Source organism: Canis lupus, chromosome 18, assembly GCF_048164855.1.
Source record: "Canis lupus baileyi chromosome 18, mCanLup2.hap1, whole genome shotgun sequence".
NCBI lineage: Eukaryota > Metazoa > Chordata > Mammalia > Carnivora > Canidae > Canis > Canis lupus.
Window position 1 is genome coordinate 21,714,550 of NC_132855.1, and position 17,470 is coordinate 21,732,019.

The 17,470-nt window shown below is 40.8% G+C and overlaps 1 long non-coding RNA gene across 1 annotated transcript in view; it reads left to right on the forward strand.

Annotated features, from left to right (window-relative positions):
- The first annotated feature begins 76 nt into the window (after positions 1-76).
- Positions 77-17,470, forward strand: part of LOC140608840 (uncharacterized) — an 85,214-nt gene continuing 67,820 nt past the window's right edge. Inside the window, exon 1 of the long non-coding RNA XR_012010836.1 lies at positions 77-198. This is a non-coding gene — a long non-coding RNA (uncharacterized lncRNA). The remainder of the gene's footprint in view (positions 199-17,470) is intronic.

Consider the following 17,470-nt stretch of genomic DNA (forward strand, 5'->3'; position numbering starts at 1 on the left):
CTCATTTGATGAGACAGTGGCTGCACAGCAGCAGTAAAGTTTCTGGAGGTCATACATGTAAACATGGCAACACAGACAAACACTAAAAAGAGGATTATATTCAGAGTTTGTAGTATACTTCTGTGCCAGGAGCCAAGAGTGCCCAAATTAAACCAGGAGAACAGACTTGTCTCTTGTCCGAAGAACCCTCAGAACCAGGTATGAGGGTATTAGCCAAATCACCTCATTGTATGTTTTTGTTTTATTTTGTTTTGTTTGCTTTCTAGATCCTAGAGAGTTCTGTGGGGATGTAAGGACAACATTCTGCTACTAATATATATAGCCCCTATATGATATCTACAGTAGCTCTACTTGGCAGATGATGGGAGACAAGCTGGTTGGAGTGAAGTGTTTTGCTGGCTTAAGTCAGAAATAGAAGGGGCTTCTCATTGTTATATGTTTACCTTGAACTCACCTTGGTCAAATCATTTATCACAATGTCCTCTGATTTTCCTGTTTTTAAGATGAGAGAGGTCAGATTTTTTTGTGTGTTTGTGTGTGTCTTTTCCAAACTGGGCTGTGATCCATTAATGGGTGGTAAAATCAATAAGGTGGGTCACAACCAATTTTTTAAAAAATTAAATAGAACATAAATATCATACCTCACCTAGTAAGGGTGAATATTCTCTTGTGAAAGTATTTATGGTAGGCTAGGAGAATCAAGTTTACAAAACACGGGATTAGATAATCTCTAAGGGCTATTCATTTGTTTGATTCTCCAATTCCCATAATGAATGTGTTTCACATGCTTGCTGCATAGTATAAGCTTCTACATGCTTCTGAACAATGCTCTGCATGTAAGTAGAAAAGATAAATAGTCCTGTGATTTGAAAGGTCGGTCCAGGTTATGAGGAATTGAGATGCCTCAGCAGACTGACCCCTCCAGTTGTTCACCAGAGAACTCCTATTTTTAAATATTTGGTGTGATTAAAAACAACCAATATGAACATAAACAATTTTATTTTTAAAAGTTTCCAAATTTTGGGGATCCTTGGGTGGCGCAGCAGTTTGGCGCCTGCTTTTGGCCCAGGGCGCGATCCTGGAGACCCGGGATCGAATCCCACATCGGGCTCCCGGTGCATGGAGCCTGCTTCTCCCTCTGCCTGTGTCTCTGCCTCTCTCTCTCTCTCTCTCTCTGTGACTATCATAAATAAATTTTAAAAAAATTAAAAAAAGTTTCCAAATTTTAAGCATGTTTACTTCCTTTTGAATTCTCTTCTGATCACTGTTCATGTGTGTTTAAAAAGAACATGTATTTATGTTCAGGGTCACAACACTTTTCCTTCCTTCCTTCCTTCCTTCCTTCCTTCCTTCCTTCCTTCCTTCCTTCCTTCCTTCCTTCCTTCTTCCTCCCTCCCTTCCTTCCTTCCTTCCTTCCTTCCTTCCTTCCTTCCTTCCTTCCTTCCTTCCTTCCTTCCTTCCTTTCTTTCTTTCTTTCTTTCTTTCTTTCTTTCTTTCTTTCTTTCTTTCTTCTTTCTTGATTTTATTGATTTATTTGAGAGAGAGAGAGAGAGAGCATGATTGGGGGTAAGGGCACAGAGGCTCAGATAGTGAATTTCCCTGTTTATGTACCATAGGTAGCAAAACTTGGATCTTCTGACTACTCAATCCTAGCTGCTTCAGAAGTTTCAGGAGATGAAGATCCCGCAGACACCAGAAATGCAGAAGACACAGGAGAATATGAAAAATATGCAATCCAGAAAGTTCAGGGGGAAGTCAGGGAGTAGGCCATTTTTCAAGGTCAAAGTGGGAGAGGAGGTTGAGATCTCTCAAGCCAGGAAGTAAGGCTAGTAGAGGTAAGGTAACCACCAGTGCTTAGGGAATGAGTTCGGGGACTAGAAGCCACCCCTATATTGACAGGAGCTGGGGTCAAGGCATGAACACCCCCAAATCTGCAGGGAAGCTGAGAGGTCAAGGAAGGAAAGGTGAATCCTTCTGCTATATGGTTCTGACTCAGAGACAAAAGCAAAGAAATTTCCAGCTGGGGAGCAGGGAGCACATTTCTTCTATCATATAAAGTTGCCAGATAAAATACAAGATACCCATCCATTAAGTTTGACTTTCAGATAGATCACAAATAATTTTTAGTATAAGTATGTCTTGTGCAATATTGTAAAATATTATGTACTACATATATACAGGCAAATAACAAACAATTATTTGTGGCTTATCTGAAATTCAAATTTAAATGGTCATCTGGTGTTTTTATTTCCTAAATCTTGCAACTCTTCTATCACAGCCAGAATAGTTAGAAATATGATTAGCCTCCAGGGTGATCGAGGTTCAAAATCAGGTGTTTTGGAGCCATGTAGCTCCTTCTTGCATCCTGACACCATACACATTTGCACACAAGAAGCATACAAACCATTGCTGGAGCTTCACCTTCCCATATGAATAAATAGGTCGTAGTTTTATAAAGGACTCAGTTATTAACACGATCTTGAGGCTGAGTGTTCAGACTTCTTAATGCAGCCCTGTAAGTTTCCAGGAGCGTGAAAGTTCATTAACTGGTTACAGAGCCTGTGCATGGGGAAAAATTGTTCCCAGTGTGGAAAGGCCAGGGGATGATCAAAGCCTTGCAGGACAAACACTTCCTGCCTCCAGCAAGCAGCAGCTGCTGTACCCGTTCGGGACAGAAAACTGGCTTGCCTTTTGTTGGCACATAGTTCCATCGATGTAAAAACATGCGTTTTAAAAAGGAGAGATAGTAGTTTGCTCCAAGGTATTTCTATGCTCTGTTGAGTTAGTTCTAATTATTTTAAGGAAAATATGCAGAAATTTGAAGTTGGAAAGTAAGCACAAGAGTTGCTACTCCTATTGGAGATGCTGAACCAGAATGCTTCTTGCAGCATTGTTTGTGGAGGTAAAAAAACAAAAACAAACAACAAAACAAAACAAAACAAAAAAAACAAGGGGAAAATGGAATGTCCATCTAAAGGGGCCTGGATGAGCACATCATTATGAATTTACATGTGGAGTATTTGGTAACTCTGGCTGTTATCAAACATAATTAGCTAGAACCATGAGCACATAAATGGGAGGATTACTGTGTTATACAAGTGAGGAAAACAGGGGATCCCTGGGTGGCTCAGCAGTTTGGTGCCTGCCTTTGGCCCAGGGCACGAACCTGGAGTCCCGGGATCGAGTCCCACATCGGGATCCTGGCATGAAACCTGCTTCTCCCTCTGCCTGTGTCTCTGCCTCTCTCTCTCTCTATCATAAATCAATCAATCTTTTAAAAAAAGTGAGGAAAACAGAAAGGATAATGTGTACAATAGAATAAGAAGGGTGTAAACAAGAACTAAAATTCCAGCAGCCCTCAGTAAGTGTAGGTGTGTATTTGTATGTATTTTTCTGAGCAGAGTGTGGGAAGATCCACATTGGATGGTCAGTATCAATTACCTGAGGTGAAAGGGAGTTGGCAAGAAGATTTTTTGCTTTCTGTTTGCACCTCTTTGGATTCTCTGACTTAATGCAACAAGTGTGTATTACTTATGAAATTAAGAAAAAAAAATTAATGTCAAATGAAATGTAAACAATTATATGACATGTAGATTTAAAAAGCTTCACCAAAGGGCTTCTTTACATAGTAGACTCCCTACCAAATTCCTTCCTCCTCAATTCAATGAACACACTTAAAATATATTTCAATTCACAAAATTTTCGCTGACAATTTTTCTAAGAATGTACTTTGCACTGTGGTATGCTTAGGTCATTTATCCAGGGGAGCTAACCGGAAGAAGGGTTTTGGCTTGCTGGGGAAAATGCTAGATATTACGAGAAAATTGAGATGAGTTAATGGTAACAACCAGCTTTATCAGGAATTCAAAAGCTTGGGAAGCTTCAGAACAGACACTCTGCATATTTTTCTTGAAATGAAAAACCAGTATAGGTTTGCATATATTTGTAAGTCTTAGTTTTAAAGATGTGTCCATTCTCTGCTTATGTATCATTCATCCAGCATCTGAAGGCCTGATTTTTCAGGTCTCCTTTCTCAATACTGAGCAAGTACTAATCTGGCATTTTCTAGAGTAACCTGTCACCAAGCCTGTGCTCTAGAGCGTTCCGTGTATTTATTAGACCCAAGAACAGAAAAGTATTAGGTGCTTTTTAAATATCTTTGAATAATTTATATATTTATATTAGAAAGGTATATATGTTTCCTTTGTGTTTCCTACAGCCACCATAGTCTTTTTAAAATGGAGTACATAAATAAAAATAAATATGAAATGTGTAATGATGCTGTTCATGGGGAGAGGGCAGATGTCTGATATGGTTGATAGGTGGAGGGTCAATCACCTTTGAATTTCCCTCAATTTCCAGCTGAAGTATTGAATTGGTTTCCATCTAACAGGTGATTGGTGGGAGGAAAAGGCTTTTTGCTTTGAACTCATTGTAGACCAGTAAATTTGCCAGGCATCTACCTCGTCCATAAAATTGCAAGGAAGGGATGTTGATACCAAAAGCAAAAATTATTGTGAAGAAGATGGGATGAGATGTATGAATTGTTCTGAGGTCCTGGGAACTGGCTGGATCAGGCCAAGGAATACTGTTGTTAATTTGCTGCCTGGTTGGCCCCCAAACCAAACCAAACCAAACCAAACCAAACCAAAACAAAACAAAACAAAACACTGACAGGTATATCTTTAACAATATTCTATTTTGCATTAAGTAAAGATATTTTTCAGTTATGTGAGATTTGTTAAGACACATCAAGTCTCTGGGCTGCCCCTAGATTAAATGCTTATGGCTCTAGGAATGAACCCAATGCATGGCAGCCTTTTAAACAGGGCAAAGCAGAGCATCTTGTGTTTTGCTTTCCTTCAACATGCTAAGGGACTTGACCCAACCTGTTCCATATGCCAGAATGTCTCTTGTCCTTTTAGCCTAAGGGCATTTCTGCAGCCTCCTGGAGGTCCTGCAACTGGACCACTCCTGATCCATGTGAATTCTAGACATTTTGAAGCCATAGGGGGAAAATTATTCTTTGGACTGGAACTTTTGGAGGAAATTGAAATGTATGCAAGTTTTAAAATGCACTTTCCACATCTGAAACCATTTTATGGACACAAGAGGATAATACTGGAATGTACATAATTTGGTTTCCTCATAAAGTTTGGTATTTTTGAGACTAAGAACTGAACATGGTTTTTTTTTGTGTGTGAGAAATGTGAGCTTTTCTTTTTAATCACGAAGTCCAAGAAAACATTTTATTTATTAATTATTCCATTTTTGCAAAAGAAAAAAAATCACCTCAGGACTCCTATCCTCTGTGAGAAGAGGAAGAGTTCCAGCAAGGACAGCCCTCCTTTAGGAGAAGGTGTGCCTGGGGTTGCTGTATCAAAAGGGAACAAGCCACTTTCCTTTGGCTGTATCTGCTCCAGAGCTCTATTTAGTGTTTCCTATTCTGTTCTATACCCTTTAGGGTCGAGGTGTTTGGGGGTAAAGCCATTATACACACCACCTCACCTCAAATAGCACACATGCGCACACACAAAGTCCAGAAGAAAGAGCAAAACAGCTCTGTTATGTTACCTTACATCAAGTACAACACATAAGGATCTATGAGGCAGAGATTTGAGAGGGTCTGCTTTGTTCTGTTCAGTGCACATGAGCTCCTCAGGGCGCTGGTGTAGAGCTGCCAGGTACAATAAAGGACCCTGAGTTACATTTGGACTTCAGATAAACAATGAAAGCTGGCAATATTTGGGACATTGGGACACAGTATTGCGTGCATTCATTGTTTATCTGAAATTGAAATGTACGTGGGTGCTTTGTATTTATATTTGCAAAATCTGGCAACCCTCCTGTGGGGTCTTCATTCTAGCCTTTTGAGGGCACTCTATATTTCTTCACTCACTCATTCACTCAACAAACTCTTCTGGAACATTTACTCTGTGCCAGGCTCTGTTCTAGGTCCCGTAGAGACAGCCCCAGACAAGCTAGGTACTGCTCTTGCACTCTTCTAGAACTTTCAGTCTTGGAAAAACAAACAAAAAAAATAGGTATTCAAAAAAAAAAAAAAGAAGAAGAAGAAGAAAGAAAGAATCAACAAGATAACTTCAGATAGTGATGATGGCACAAATATTGAAGAAGAGTGAGGCTGGTGGTCAGAGAAGGACTCCTGGGAGCACTGACTGAGCTGGGGCTTGAAGGATGAGGAAGGGAGAGCCATGGCAGGCACTGAAGGGAGAGTGTTCCAGGCAGGAGGGATGAGTAAGTGGGAAGGCTTTGAGGCAAGAATGGGGCTGGGCGTGCAAAGAACAGAAAAAAGGCCGATGTGACTGGATGGGTGAGCAAAGGAGCAGGTGGTAATGTATAAGGTCAGAGAGCAATTCGGGGCCATTGCTGGAGCTGGGGAAAGCCAGTGGGGGATTTAATAATCTGATTTATGGTTTTATTTTTTATTTATTTTATCTATCTATCTATCTATCTATCTATCTATCTATCTATCTAACATCTATCTATCTATTTATAGATGGAGGGGTTAGGAGAGGGCAGAGGGAGAGAGAGAATCTCAAGCAGGCTCCATACACAGCTTAGAGCCTGACGTGGAGCTCAGTCTCCCAATCTTGAGATCATGACCTGAGCCAAAATCAAGAGTTGGATGCTTAACGACTGAGCCACCCAGGTGCCCCGGATTTATGGTTTTAGAAGATCACTCTGGCTCCTCCAGGGAGACTGTATTTTAAGGAGGAAAGAATGGAGGCTCCGAGGCCATTTAGGAAGCTGCACCCGTCTAGATGATGGTGGTGCACAGGCTAAGCGGGGAGGGGGGCTGATGGATTTGGAACATGTTGGAGAGCCTTGCTGGAGGAATTGCTGGAGAGCCGTGTCGTGGGTGAGGCACAGAGAGGATCCAGATGATTTCCCCCAGCTTCTTAAAGAGAAAACCTTTTCTCTGTTTCCTCCTCTCCCCTTTTTTCTTTCCATTCTCCCTTATACACTGGCCATGTCCCTGCCTGGCCCAACTCTCCAGCTCCTGCTCTTCTGCTGGTGTGCAGCCAGGTTTTCAGTAAGTTCTAGACCTGCCTCTTGTTGCTGCTTGGGGCTGGGGTGGGGAGAGGGGGCTTGGGATCCTAAGGGCAGGGAAGGAGAGGGAGGAAGGAATCCTCTATCACAGTCCCCCTTCTTGGCTCAGCTTTTCGATGTTATTCTAAATGTACTGGGCCTTCCTTTCCTTCCACTGATCTAACTTCAATCTATCATCGCAGGATCCAGGAGTGGGCAAAAGGTGAGAACTTGTCCCATTTTGTAATTCTCCGAAGAACAGCTACACTTGAAGTAAAAATTTCAGACAGGAGTGAGAAAAGGGTCAGCGGCTGGCCCTTGTCCCTTGAATTTTCTGCCGGTGGCAGTTCTGTTTGGGTTTATGATTTTCCAACCAAGAGGTTTCTTTGTCATTCTCAAGGTTAGGAAGAATGGTAAACAGAAAAATAGTAACTAAATCTGCTCAAGGAAATAATATATGTTGGAAGGAAGGAAGCAAGGGGAGAGGGAAGAAGAGCAGGAGAGGGAGGGAGAAAGAGAGGGAGTAACAGCAAGCTGCCCCGAGAGTGACATATGAATGAGGATTTGCTGCTTTTTTTCTTAATCTAATGGTCACCAAGCACCCCCCGCCCCAGCACAGACATAAAGCAGAAGTCATCTGAGAGCCAGGACTGATTCATATCTGGGAGAGAGGGAGGCAATGACTTAGCAGGAAAACAAAACAGAGCAGAAACAAGAACAAAAACAAAATCGCCCTAACTTGGGTTTGATCTTGACCCTGTAGCAGCTGGTGCCGGGAGCCCCTGGGGGGCAGGGCCCCTGTGTCTCCTGTCCTCGCAGCCTGGCGGCTCCTAGCGGGTGGGCCAGGCCAGCATCAGTGCGTGTGGAAGGGAGGAGGAAGGTGCCAAGAGCACCTCTCTGGGCCCCATTACCTCATGTTTAAGGGAAAGGGTTGGACTGAATGAGCTCAAAGGTCCCTTTCAGCTTCAACACTACTGCGTTCCCACACCTCCTCTGTTTGCTCTCTCCTGCTTCATGCTCACAAATTTCTCTGCAGCCAACGCTGTTTTAAAAACTTTCTTTCTTTTCCTTGCCTCTCTTCCCTGCTTCAGGCATTGAGCAGAGTTCCCAGCTGTTTGCTGTTGGCTGCTTATTATACTTAGGCCTTGGGGAGGACAGATAGAGATGGCTTGGCGGGTCAGAGTCACATACATGGACAGCTTTGTGTTAGTATAGGGTCAAGGACCAGAGAAAAGATCTGTGAAATTTAGATTTTTCTTTTTTTCATACTGGTTCTCAAAATGCAGCCGACTGGGATGATCACATCGAGCCCCCTTCTCCTGGAAGCCACAGAAAGCTACTTCCAGAGAGGAGAACTACCAAGTTCTGCAGGGTTTGGAGGCTGGCAGCTGGCCAGAGAAATGGCTCCCAGAGCTCAGAGTAACTGCATCGGAGTTACAGAAACAAATCAATCCTCTATTGCCTGACGTGAGCCTACTGTTTATTCACATGTTGGGGAAAAAAGAAAAGAAAAAAGAATGTAGAGTATTATTCAGGAAAAAAAAATCTTATCCCTCCAAGACCATTGCAGCCACTTAGGATTTTGTTTCCCCCCACAGGATTTATTTTTTTCATCATCTTTTCACAAAAGACGATGGTATATTGAAATGGATCACACAAGAATTATCCAAATAGTTATTGGATTTTCTCCTTATTTTTCAGAGGAAAACTTGAATATAAATGAAGAAGAGGGATAACACACACAGAGATCAACCTCTGACACTGTTGTCACTAGATGGAATGGTTTTCTCTGCAGGCGATAGGAAACCCATTTAAATTTGACTTTAACAACATATTTACTTATTTAACATACAAAAACCACGATTTTATCATAAAAATTCTGTGTATTCAGAGGCTCCATTGTGTGACCAAGGACACAGTTTTCCCTCCTTCCAGAGAGCACATTGTGATGTCAGCAATCATAGCAGAAAAAGGAAAGTTTCTCCCTGTTTTATGTAGGTTCCATCTGCAGAGAGAGGGAAAACCTTTTATTTTTTTTTAATTTTTTAAAGATTTTATTTATTTATTCATGAGAGACACACACGGGGGTGTTGGCGGGGAGAGAGAGACAGAGACATAGACAGAGACAGACAGGCAGAGGGAGAAGCAGGCTCCATGCAGGGAGCCTGATGTGGGACTTGATCTCCTGGATCACACCCTGGGCTGAAGGCAGGTGCTAAACCACTGAGCCACCCAGGCATCCCAAGGGGAAACCTTTTAGAAGCCTTGCCATCAATCCCTCACCCTATTTTCATTGGTCATAATGTCATTACATGCACATACCATCCTATATCCTTCACTTGGTAAGGGAATGAGACCATCGTGATTGGCTTAAACTTGCGCTATCAGTTAGAAATATAATGTGAGCCACATATGGAATTTTAAATTTTCTAGCAGTCACATTAAAAACAACAAGAAGAAATAGATGATATTGATTTTAATATATATTTATTTATCGCTAATATATCTAAAATATTTTTCAACATATATCCAATAAATGATTAATGTTATATTTTACATTTTAAAAAATACCAAAGCTTTGAAATCTAGTGTATATTTACATTCACAGAACATCCCACTTTGGATTAGCCACGTTCCGAGTGCCCCCAAGAACTCTCCACTCTGGCCATGCGGAGCTGTACTTGGAATGTCTTTGCTTTTATGCCTTCTTCATACTTTTTTTTTTTTTTTGTATTATTCCTTGTCTTTAGATTACCTTTTTTCTTCTTCTTCCTTTCCCTCTTCCTCTTCTAGGGAGGCTTTTTTACCCCTCTTTCCAGGTAGGATTAAGCACCATAAGGCTAGGTGCACCTCTCCTCTGGCACATGTCAAATTGAAGTGTATTTACTCTACCCTCTCATTAGATGGTAGGTTTCTTGAGGGTAGGGGCTGTGCTTTGATCTCTGTAACCCCATGGCCTAGCACACAACGCCCACTTGTCACAGCACCTGACAAAGTAGAAGCTCCATGTCTCTTGAATGGATGGATGGATGGATGGATGGATGGATGGATGGATGTAAGATTTCTATTCTCCTTTCTAGTCTTTCCCCATCCATGATTGGAAAGCAGCCCTCCCCAGCTTCCTGCCTATGAAAACTGTTATTTTCCTAGGGCTGTCATATCGAAGTACCCCAAATTGAGTGGCTTAAACCACGAGAATGTTTTGTTTTTCAGTTCTGCAAAATAGAAGCCAAAAATCAAGGTGTTGGTAGGGTCGGTTCCTTCTGAGGATTGTGAAGGATAATGAGTTCCATGCCATAATCCTAGCTTCTGGTACTCAGGCACTCCTTGCCTTGTAGATGGCAGCCTTCTCTCTGTGGCTTCCTTCTGTTGATATCTGTGTTTCCCCTTCTTATAAGGACACCAGTCAAATTGGACTGGAGCCTGCTGCAGTGACCTTATCTTAACTTGATTATCTGCAAAGACCCTGTTTTCAAATAAGGTCACATTCGCAGGTGCTGGGGGTTAGGACTTCAACATCTTTTGTGGGGGGCACAATTTAACCTATAACAAGACTCACAGTTGAAGTCAGGTGTATTTATTTTCTCCTGCTGTGTGACAAATTACCACAAATTTAGCAACTTAAAACAACACACACTTATTATCTCATAGTTTCCATAGGTCAGGAGTCCAGGCACAGCTCAGCTGGGTCCCCTGCTCATTCTCACAAGGCTCCAATAAAGGTGTTGGCCAGGGTGTGTTCTCATTTGAAGGTTGAGGAAAGTCTGCTTCAAGCTCATTCTGGTTGTTGGCACAATTCCTGTCCTTGTCCTACAGGACTGAGGGCCCTGGCCTCCTACAGGCTGCCAGCTGGACACTGCCAGCACCTCCCTGCCATGTGGTCTTTTCTCTAGGCAGTCCACAGTGTGGACATTTGCTACTTCATGGCCTGTAGGGGAGAGTCTCTCTCTGTGGCTCCTGATGAAGTTGCTCCCTTCTTATGCTCTCTTTCTCTCTCTCCTTCTTTATCCAATTATGGAAGCAGCGTATTCTACTGACATAGTCTATTGGTCATAAGCAAGTCACAGGATTCTACAGGAAGGTGATCCCTGGGCCACAGTAGTTGTGTTTCTTTTTTGGTCTTCCAACTTGCCCATAGCAGCTTTGTTCTGTTTCAGTCTCAGATTCAATAAAATCTGCTAAGGAAGAGAGAGGGGGTCATGTCATGCTCAAGAGATTCCAGTGGCCTCAAGAGAACATAATTTAGAAAATTAAACTCAAATCGATTTTCATTTAATTTTAAATTAAATTACAGCTTTAAATTAAATTAATATTAATTAAATTAATATTAAATCAATAACATCAAATTAATATTGATTATTTAATATTAATTATTGATTATTGAATCATATGAAATATTTACACACATCTAAATGACATTTATTAAAAAGCAATATTTAAAACTGAAAAAGCTAGACAGACATCATCATCCTCATTATAATAGTAATAGCTGATATCAAAGGCTAACTTTGTGCCAAGCATAATTCTAATACAGTGTACTGTATGGTATCTCATTTCATCCCCCCCACTGACCTCTGTGATGGGGTCTATTACTATTCCCATTTTACAAATGATGATACTGAGATACGGGGGGCCAATGGAATGTCTCAAAGTCACACTAGAGGTAGACATAAGAGACATGAGTTTCAAATTCCTGACCCCAAAGACTGCTTGATGGCAAAACCCTTATACTTAACTGTTAAGCTTGACTGGCTGCCTTTGGAATGGTGCTTCTCAAAGGATTAATGTGGGTGGACATTGATAGTATTTTTCTCTGTGATTCCCTTTTCCCCAATCTTTCCTTATGACTGATCTATTTATCATGAATGATTAATCCGTTCGAATTACAGAAAAGGTATAAACAACTTATAAGGCAAAAGGGATTAGTTTGTAATTAGATATTTCTTAGCTGGCATTGGAGACATTTGAATGGTTCTCTACAGTGAGACATCTTTTTAAAAAAAATTTTATTTATTTATTTTTGGAAGAGAGCTTGTGCACATGTGTGCCTGCGTGACTGGGGGGAGGGGCAGAGGAAGAGAATTTTCAAGTGGGATTCCCTGCAAAACCCAAAGCCCCAATCCTCAGTCCCCAACCCCCTGTCCTGAGCCTCCAGCCCCACTCTGGTTTTAATTTCACAACCCTGAGATTATGACCTGGGCTGAAATCAAGAGTTGGCTACTCAGCTGACTGAGCCACCCAGGTACCCCTACCATGAGACATCTTTAATATTACGTTTCCAGCCTCAATTCTTGCTCACTTGCCTCTGTCCATTCAAATTTGGCAATATTTAAGAGTGCTGTCAGCCATACCACTCAGTAGTCTAAGTATCTATGAGCATATGTGAACACTTTATTTTATTTTAGAAAAATGAAGGCAAGAATCAAGAATCTGAAGTCACAGTTTCCATAAGACTGTGACACTGGACTTTTTTGAGAGCGCTTTATATTTGTGAAGTATATGTAGTGATCATACAGGGGAGTAAAGTCATTGATACCCAGAAGATAAATGATGTGAAGAGCGGTTGAAGCACTGGATGATGGCTGACTTTTCCCAGGCCCTGGGCATAAGATCTCTGGAAATCTGTAATTTGACTCAGATCCTAAATTAATTTAATTTAAGATCCTAGTTCTTAGTGTGAAATTTCACTATAGAAGGAATCAACCATTAAAATTTCATGTGAAATTCCAGTCTTTTACAATCACTTACATATCATTTCTCTGGGAGACATTTTCTGACTGATAAAATTGGAGAAATACGTTTGTTAATTTCTCACATACTGTGGTAACAATGACATAATTCAGGATCTACTTAAGGGGGGATGGTTGAAAAGTTTGCAAGAAATAAGCAAAGAGCATTTGTCTCTAAATAGTGACTGAGGACTTTCTATTTTTAATCTGATGAGGTATCATTTCAGGTGCCATGAGCTTTATATACTCATTTATATATCCCCTGACAATCAAAATGGGGCAAGGTCATCTATCTATCAAAAGGAAGAAAATGAAAAAAATTTTTAAAAAGATTTTATTTATTTATTCATGAGAGACAGAGAGAGAGAGAAAGAGAGAGAGAGAAGAGAGGCAGAGACACAGGCAGAGGGAGAAGCAGGCTCCATGCAGGAGCCCGATGTGGGACTCGATCCCGGGTCTCCAGGACCACTCCCCGGACTGAATGCAGGCGCTAAACCACTGAGCCACCCAGGGATCCCCAGAAAATTAAATTATAATGGTGTTTGCACAACATCCAAGCAGTCCTGCTTCTTCATGCTGAGAGACACAGGTGTCATCAGCAGGCATTTGACGATGCCTACAAGTTAATCTCATTGTCACCTTCCTCTCCCAATCAAGATGGCATCACCTTTCCTTTCTCCTCTGCCCACTCATCATTCAGAAGAGAAAATAAGTGGTTTCCAGCTTGTGGTCCCCATTTTCTCCAATATTCTAAATTCATGTGGTCCTGAGCCTACCCATCTGAGACCCGTTTGTCTCTTCCCTCACTTCTACCCCACATTCTCGTTTCCATTTATGTGTTTAAAAAAGTTGATCACAAACTTAACTGAGTCTTTGTAAATTTGGGAGATGAGACACAAGACAAATGTAGAGGAGTTAATCAAAACACAAGGTTGCTTTTGTTTTTTCTTTTTCTGAAGGCTAGCTTCCAAAAACTTTGACTACTAGAGGCCAAGATAAATGCTAATGATTCAAAAGAAGGAAGAAACAGTTGACACATTCATTAAATTAGATTGTATTTGTAGCTCTAATGTGAAAAACACTTGTGAGCTTGAGTGAGATCCTTGACTTAAACAATTTTTTTCTCTCCAAATGAAAATATCTTTCTTTTTACTGATTTTTGAAAGTCATATAGTACACTCCTTCTCAATCCTCCCTGAGTGTCAGAATCACTCTGATAAGTGGTAAACCTAATAGTAGATTATTAGTCCTAGAGTTTCTGATTTAATAGGTCAGTGATGAGACCCAAGGTCCTGGATTTCTAATAACACTGGATGATAGAGTTCCAAGTACTCCGGAAGAACACAAAAGAGAAGGTTATGGATCACTTAGAATGCTATCAATAAAGAGAAATCCTGTTAACTGTTTAGTGTACGTTCTTTTAGTCTTTGATACACTCATGAGGCAGACACTGCAGGGAGCTGATCTCTATCCTGGATTACATCTACAGCAGCAACAGTCCCCTTCTGAGAAACCAAATTGCACAGGTCCCCTTACAGCTAGTCCTGTCACAGTAGTAATGTGACACAGTTTGGGCCAATGAAATGTTAAGCAGAAGTGTATGTGGGGATGGCCTTTTGGAAATACTATCATCTTCCTGGCTAGGGGAAAAAAAAAAAAAAAAAAGATTAAACTGGCTTTTGCTTTTCTACTTTGCCCTTCCCTCTTCATCCTGCCTGGAGCTTAGAAGAGAATCCTAAACAGATGGCAGTCATTTTGTGACCATACATGAAGGATGGTGGTCTGGGAGGCTAGAAGGTAGTTGGTTTTTTGAGCAACAACACCAGCTCTGTACTGCCTTTTTTAGGTGAAAAAAAAAAAAAAAACTTTCCACGTCAATTCATAGATACTTTCTACATTTGTTTTAATGTCTACATAGAATTCCATTGTTTGGATATACTGTAACTGAATTTTGTAAACCAATCCTTCATTAATGGACATTCAAGTTCTAATTTTTTTTTTTTTTGTACCCATGAAAAAGAACACAATACCTGAGGTTTGTTCTGGGAAGGGGGAGACTTGGCCATCATCTGCCTTATTGCTCACAAACACTGAAGTGTGTTCACTTCCTGTCCCAGGATGATCAGTGATAGGAACAGGAATACAGGCCTGTAGTATATGTCTGGCTTTTCTGGCTTGAATAAGGAAATTCCAATAACTAATTATAGAGTTCCTCAAATCGGGGTCATTTCAAGAAATACTGTGTGTTTATCCCTTTTCATAGTCTGGCATAAAAAGGTCAGAAGGATAGGCCTTCTGGAAAAGTCTAGTCTTATCTCTCATAGGTGCAAGTACTTGGACAAAAAGACACACATTTATCCCTAACACTTATTTTCAGAGATGATTTAGTCAAAACATATAGAGATTAAAATTTAAAAATTCTCTAGTGACATGATCTGACTCAAAATGAACCCAATTTCGCTTTTTAAACATACTGCTCAACCCAACTGCATTCAGAGTTAAGAAGGACCTCACAGGGTATTCTAAAGCAATGGGTGGGTATTGCTTTACATTTGCGTTAATAAAGAGATCATTTTGAAAAATTTTGCCCAAACAATGGAAGCTGACTCCAAAGGCAAATTTATCCCTTCTTTCTTTCAAATAAAAAAATTTGCCAGTGATTAAAAATGAAATAACACTTTTTCAGTTTCTAGTATTTGAAGCTCCACCGGGCACCCCAATAAATGTATAATCAGTTTCCCTTTTTGCTTTGACTTCTATGAACTCAAACCAAACCTGAATCCCACTACTGAATAATCATATAAGACCTTATGACACAAGATTCCAGAGACTAGTGAGCCCTTAACTACAAGCAAAGAAAAATATCGAGACTTTCAAATGGGCAAAAGCAATTACCAGACATCTTTTCAAAGGAATGTTAGAGGCTCTGGGATTATGTGATGTTCTAGGAATGTGCATCCTTGTTTATTTTTGGACTTATTTTACAACTCCTTAAAGCACAGAAAAGTGATAGTAATGCAAATAATTCTTGTCTGTAAAGATAAAAATAGTGGTGCCTGAGTGGCTCAGCTGGTTGAACATCTGCCTTCTGCTTGGGTCATGGTCCCAGGGACCTGGGATCCACCCTGCATCAGGCTTCCTGCTCAGTGGGGAGCCTGCTTCTCCCTCTCCCTCTGCCTGCCCTTCCCCCTGCTTGTGCTCTCTGTCTCTCTGTCAAATAAATAAATAAAACTTAAAAAAAAATACAAATAGTTTGTCTGCAGAATGTAGTTGATTATTGCTCTACGGGTAGACCATGTTTTGCAAATTCATCTCAACATTTCTTCACTGTATTTATAATTTGTACCATATTTATAATCTATGTTTATAATCTGTTCAGTCTTTTCTGTAGGTCAGCTACCTCTCCTCTCTCTGCTAACCATCCTCCAGCCATCTACTGTTGTCTTTCCTGGAGCCTCTTTCTGCTTGTGAGCTAATAACTTGTACGATTACTTTATTAACTTGCTGAGATTTTAAGAAGGTGAATAGATGACTATGTGTATGATGTCTTCTGGAAATTCCTCTATGCTTTTTTCATTTTTATTTTCTGTGAAGGACTGGATTGTAGCCTTTCAAAACTCATGTGTTGAAATCCTAACCCCCAGTCCCTCAGAATGTGGTCTGCCTTGGAAATAGGGTCATTGCAGATGAAATTAGTTAGGATGAAATCATATTGGAGTAAGGCGGACTCCACATCCAAAACAACCGGTGTCCTTATGAAAAAGAGGAAATTCGGATGCTGCCTTGCAGGAAGAATGCCATGTGAAGACTGTAGTTATGTTGTTAAAAGCCAGGAGACCCCCAGAAAAAAGGAGAAGGCCTGAACAGATCCTTCCCTAGCTTCTCCAGAAGGAACCAATCTTGCCAAGACCTGATCTTATGCTTCTGGCCTCCAGAACTGCGAGTTAGTACGTTTCTGTTGTCGAAGCTCGTGTCTTGTGCTTTGTCATGACAGCCCCAGGAAACTGAAATGCTTTCAAACTCTTTTTTTTTTAAGATTTTATTTATTTATTTATTCATGAAAGACACACACACACACACAGAGGCAGAGACACAAGCAGGCTCCATGCAGGGAGCCCAACGTGGGACTTGATCCCAGGTCTCCAGGATCACACCCTGGGCCAAAGGCAGGCACTAAACCACTGAGCCACTCAGGCTGCCCCAAACTCTTCTTTTGATGTGTGTATTCTTGTAGGTCACCTCAAATCTTTTATGGAAGAAGGTGGAAATTAAATAAATAAATAAATAAATAAATAAATAAATAAATAAATAAATAAATAAATTTGGCTTTGGTTACATCCAGCAGCAGTGTCCTAAATGTGGGCTGGGTTGGAGGGTGTGTAAGGGGCCTGTGTTACCTGTTTTGTAGCTCAGCGTGTGTCCGGTACATTTTAATTATTGGGAGTATTGTTAGTATAACTAAATGCATTTGGTGTTCTTCAGTTCCCTTCAAAATTTCACTTGGAGAATTTTTATAACTTCTCTGGTGGGACTATTTCACCTAAATTTGAGTCTCTGTGTTAAGCAGGTGCTAGGCTATATTCTCACCTAGGGGTCAGGGGGTTTGAACTAAACAAACACAAATAGAGTGTGGTTCTCTCTCTCAAAATGCTGATAATCAGCACTGTCTTCTCCTTGGCTTTGTTAGGAGC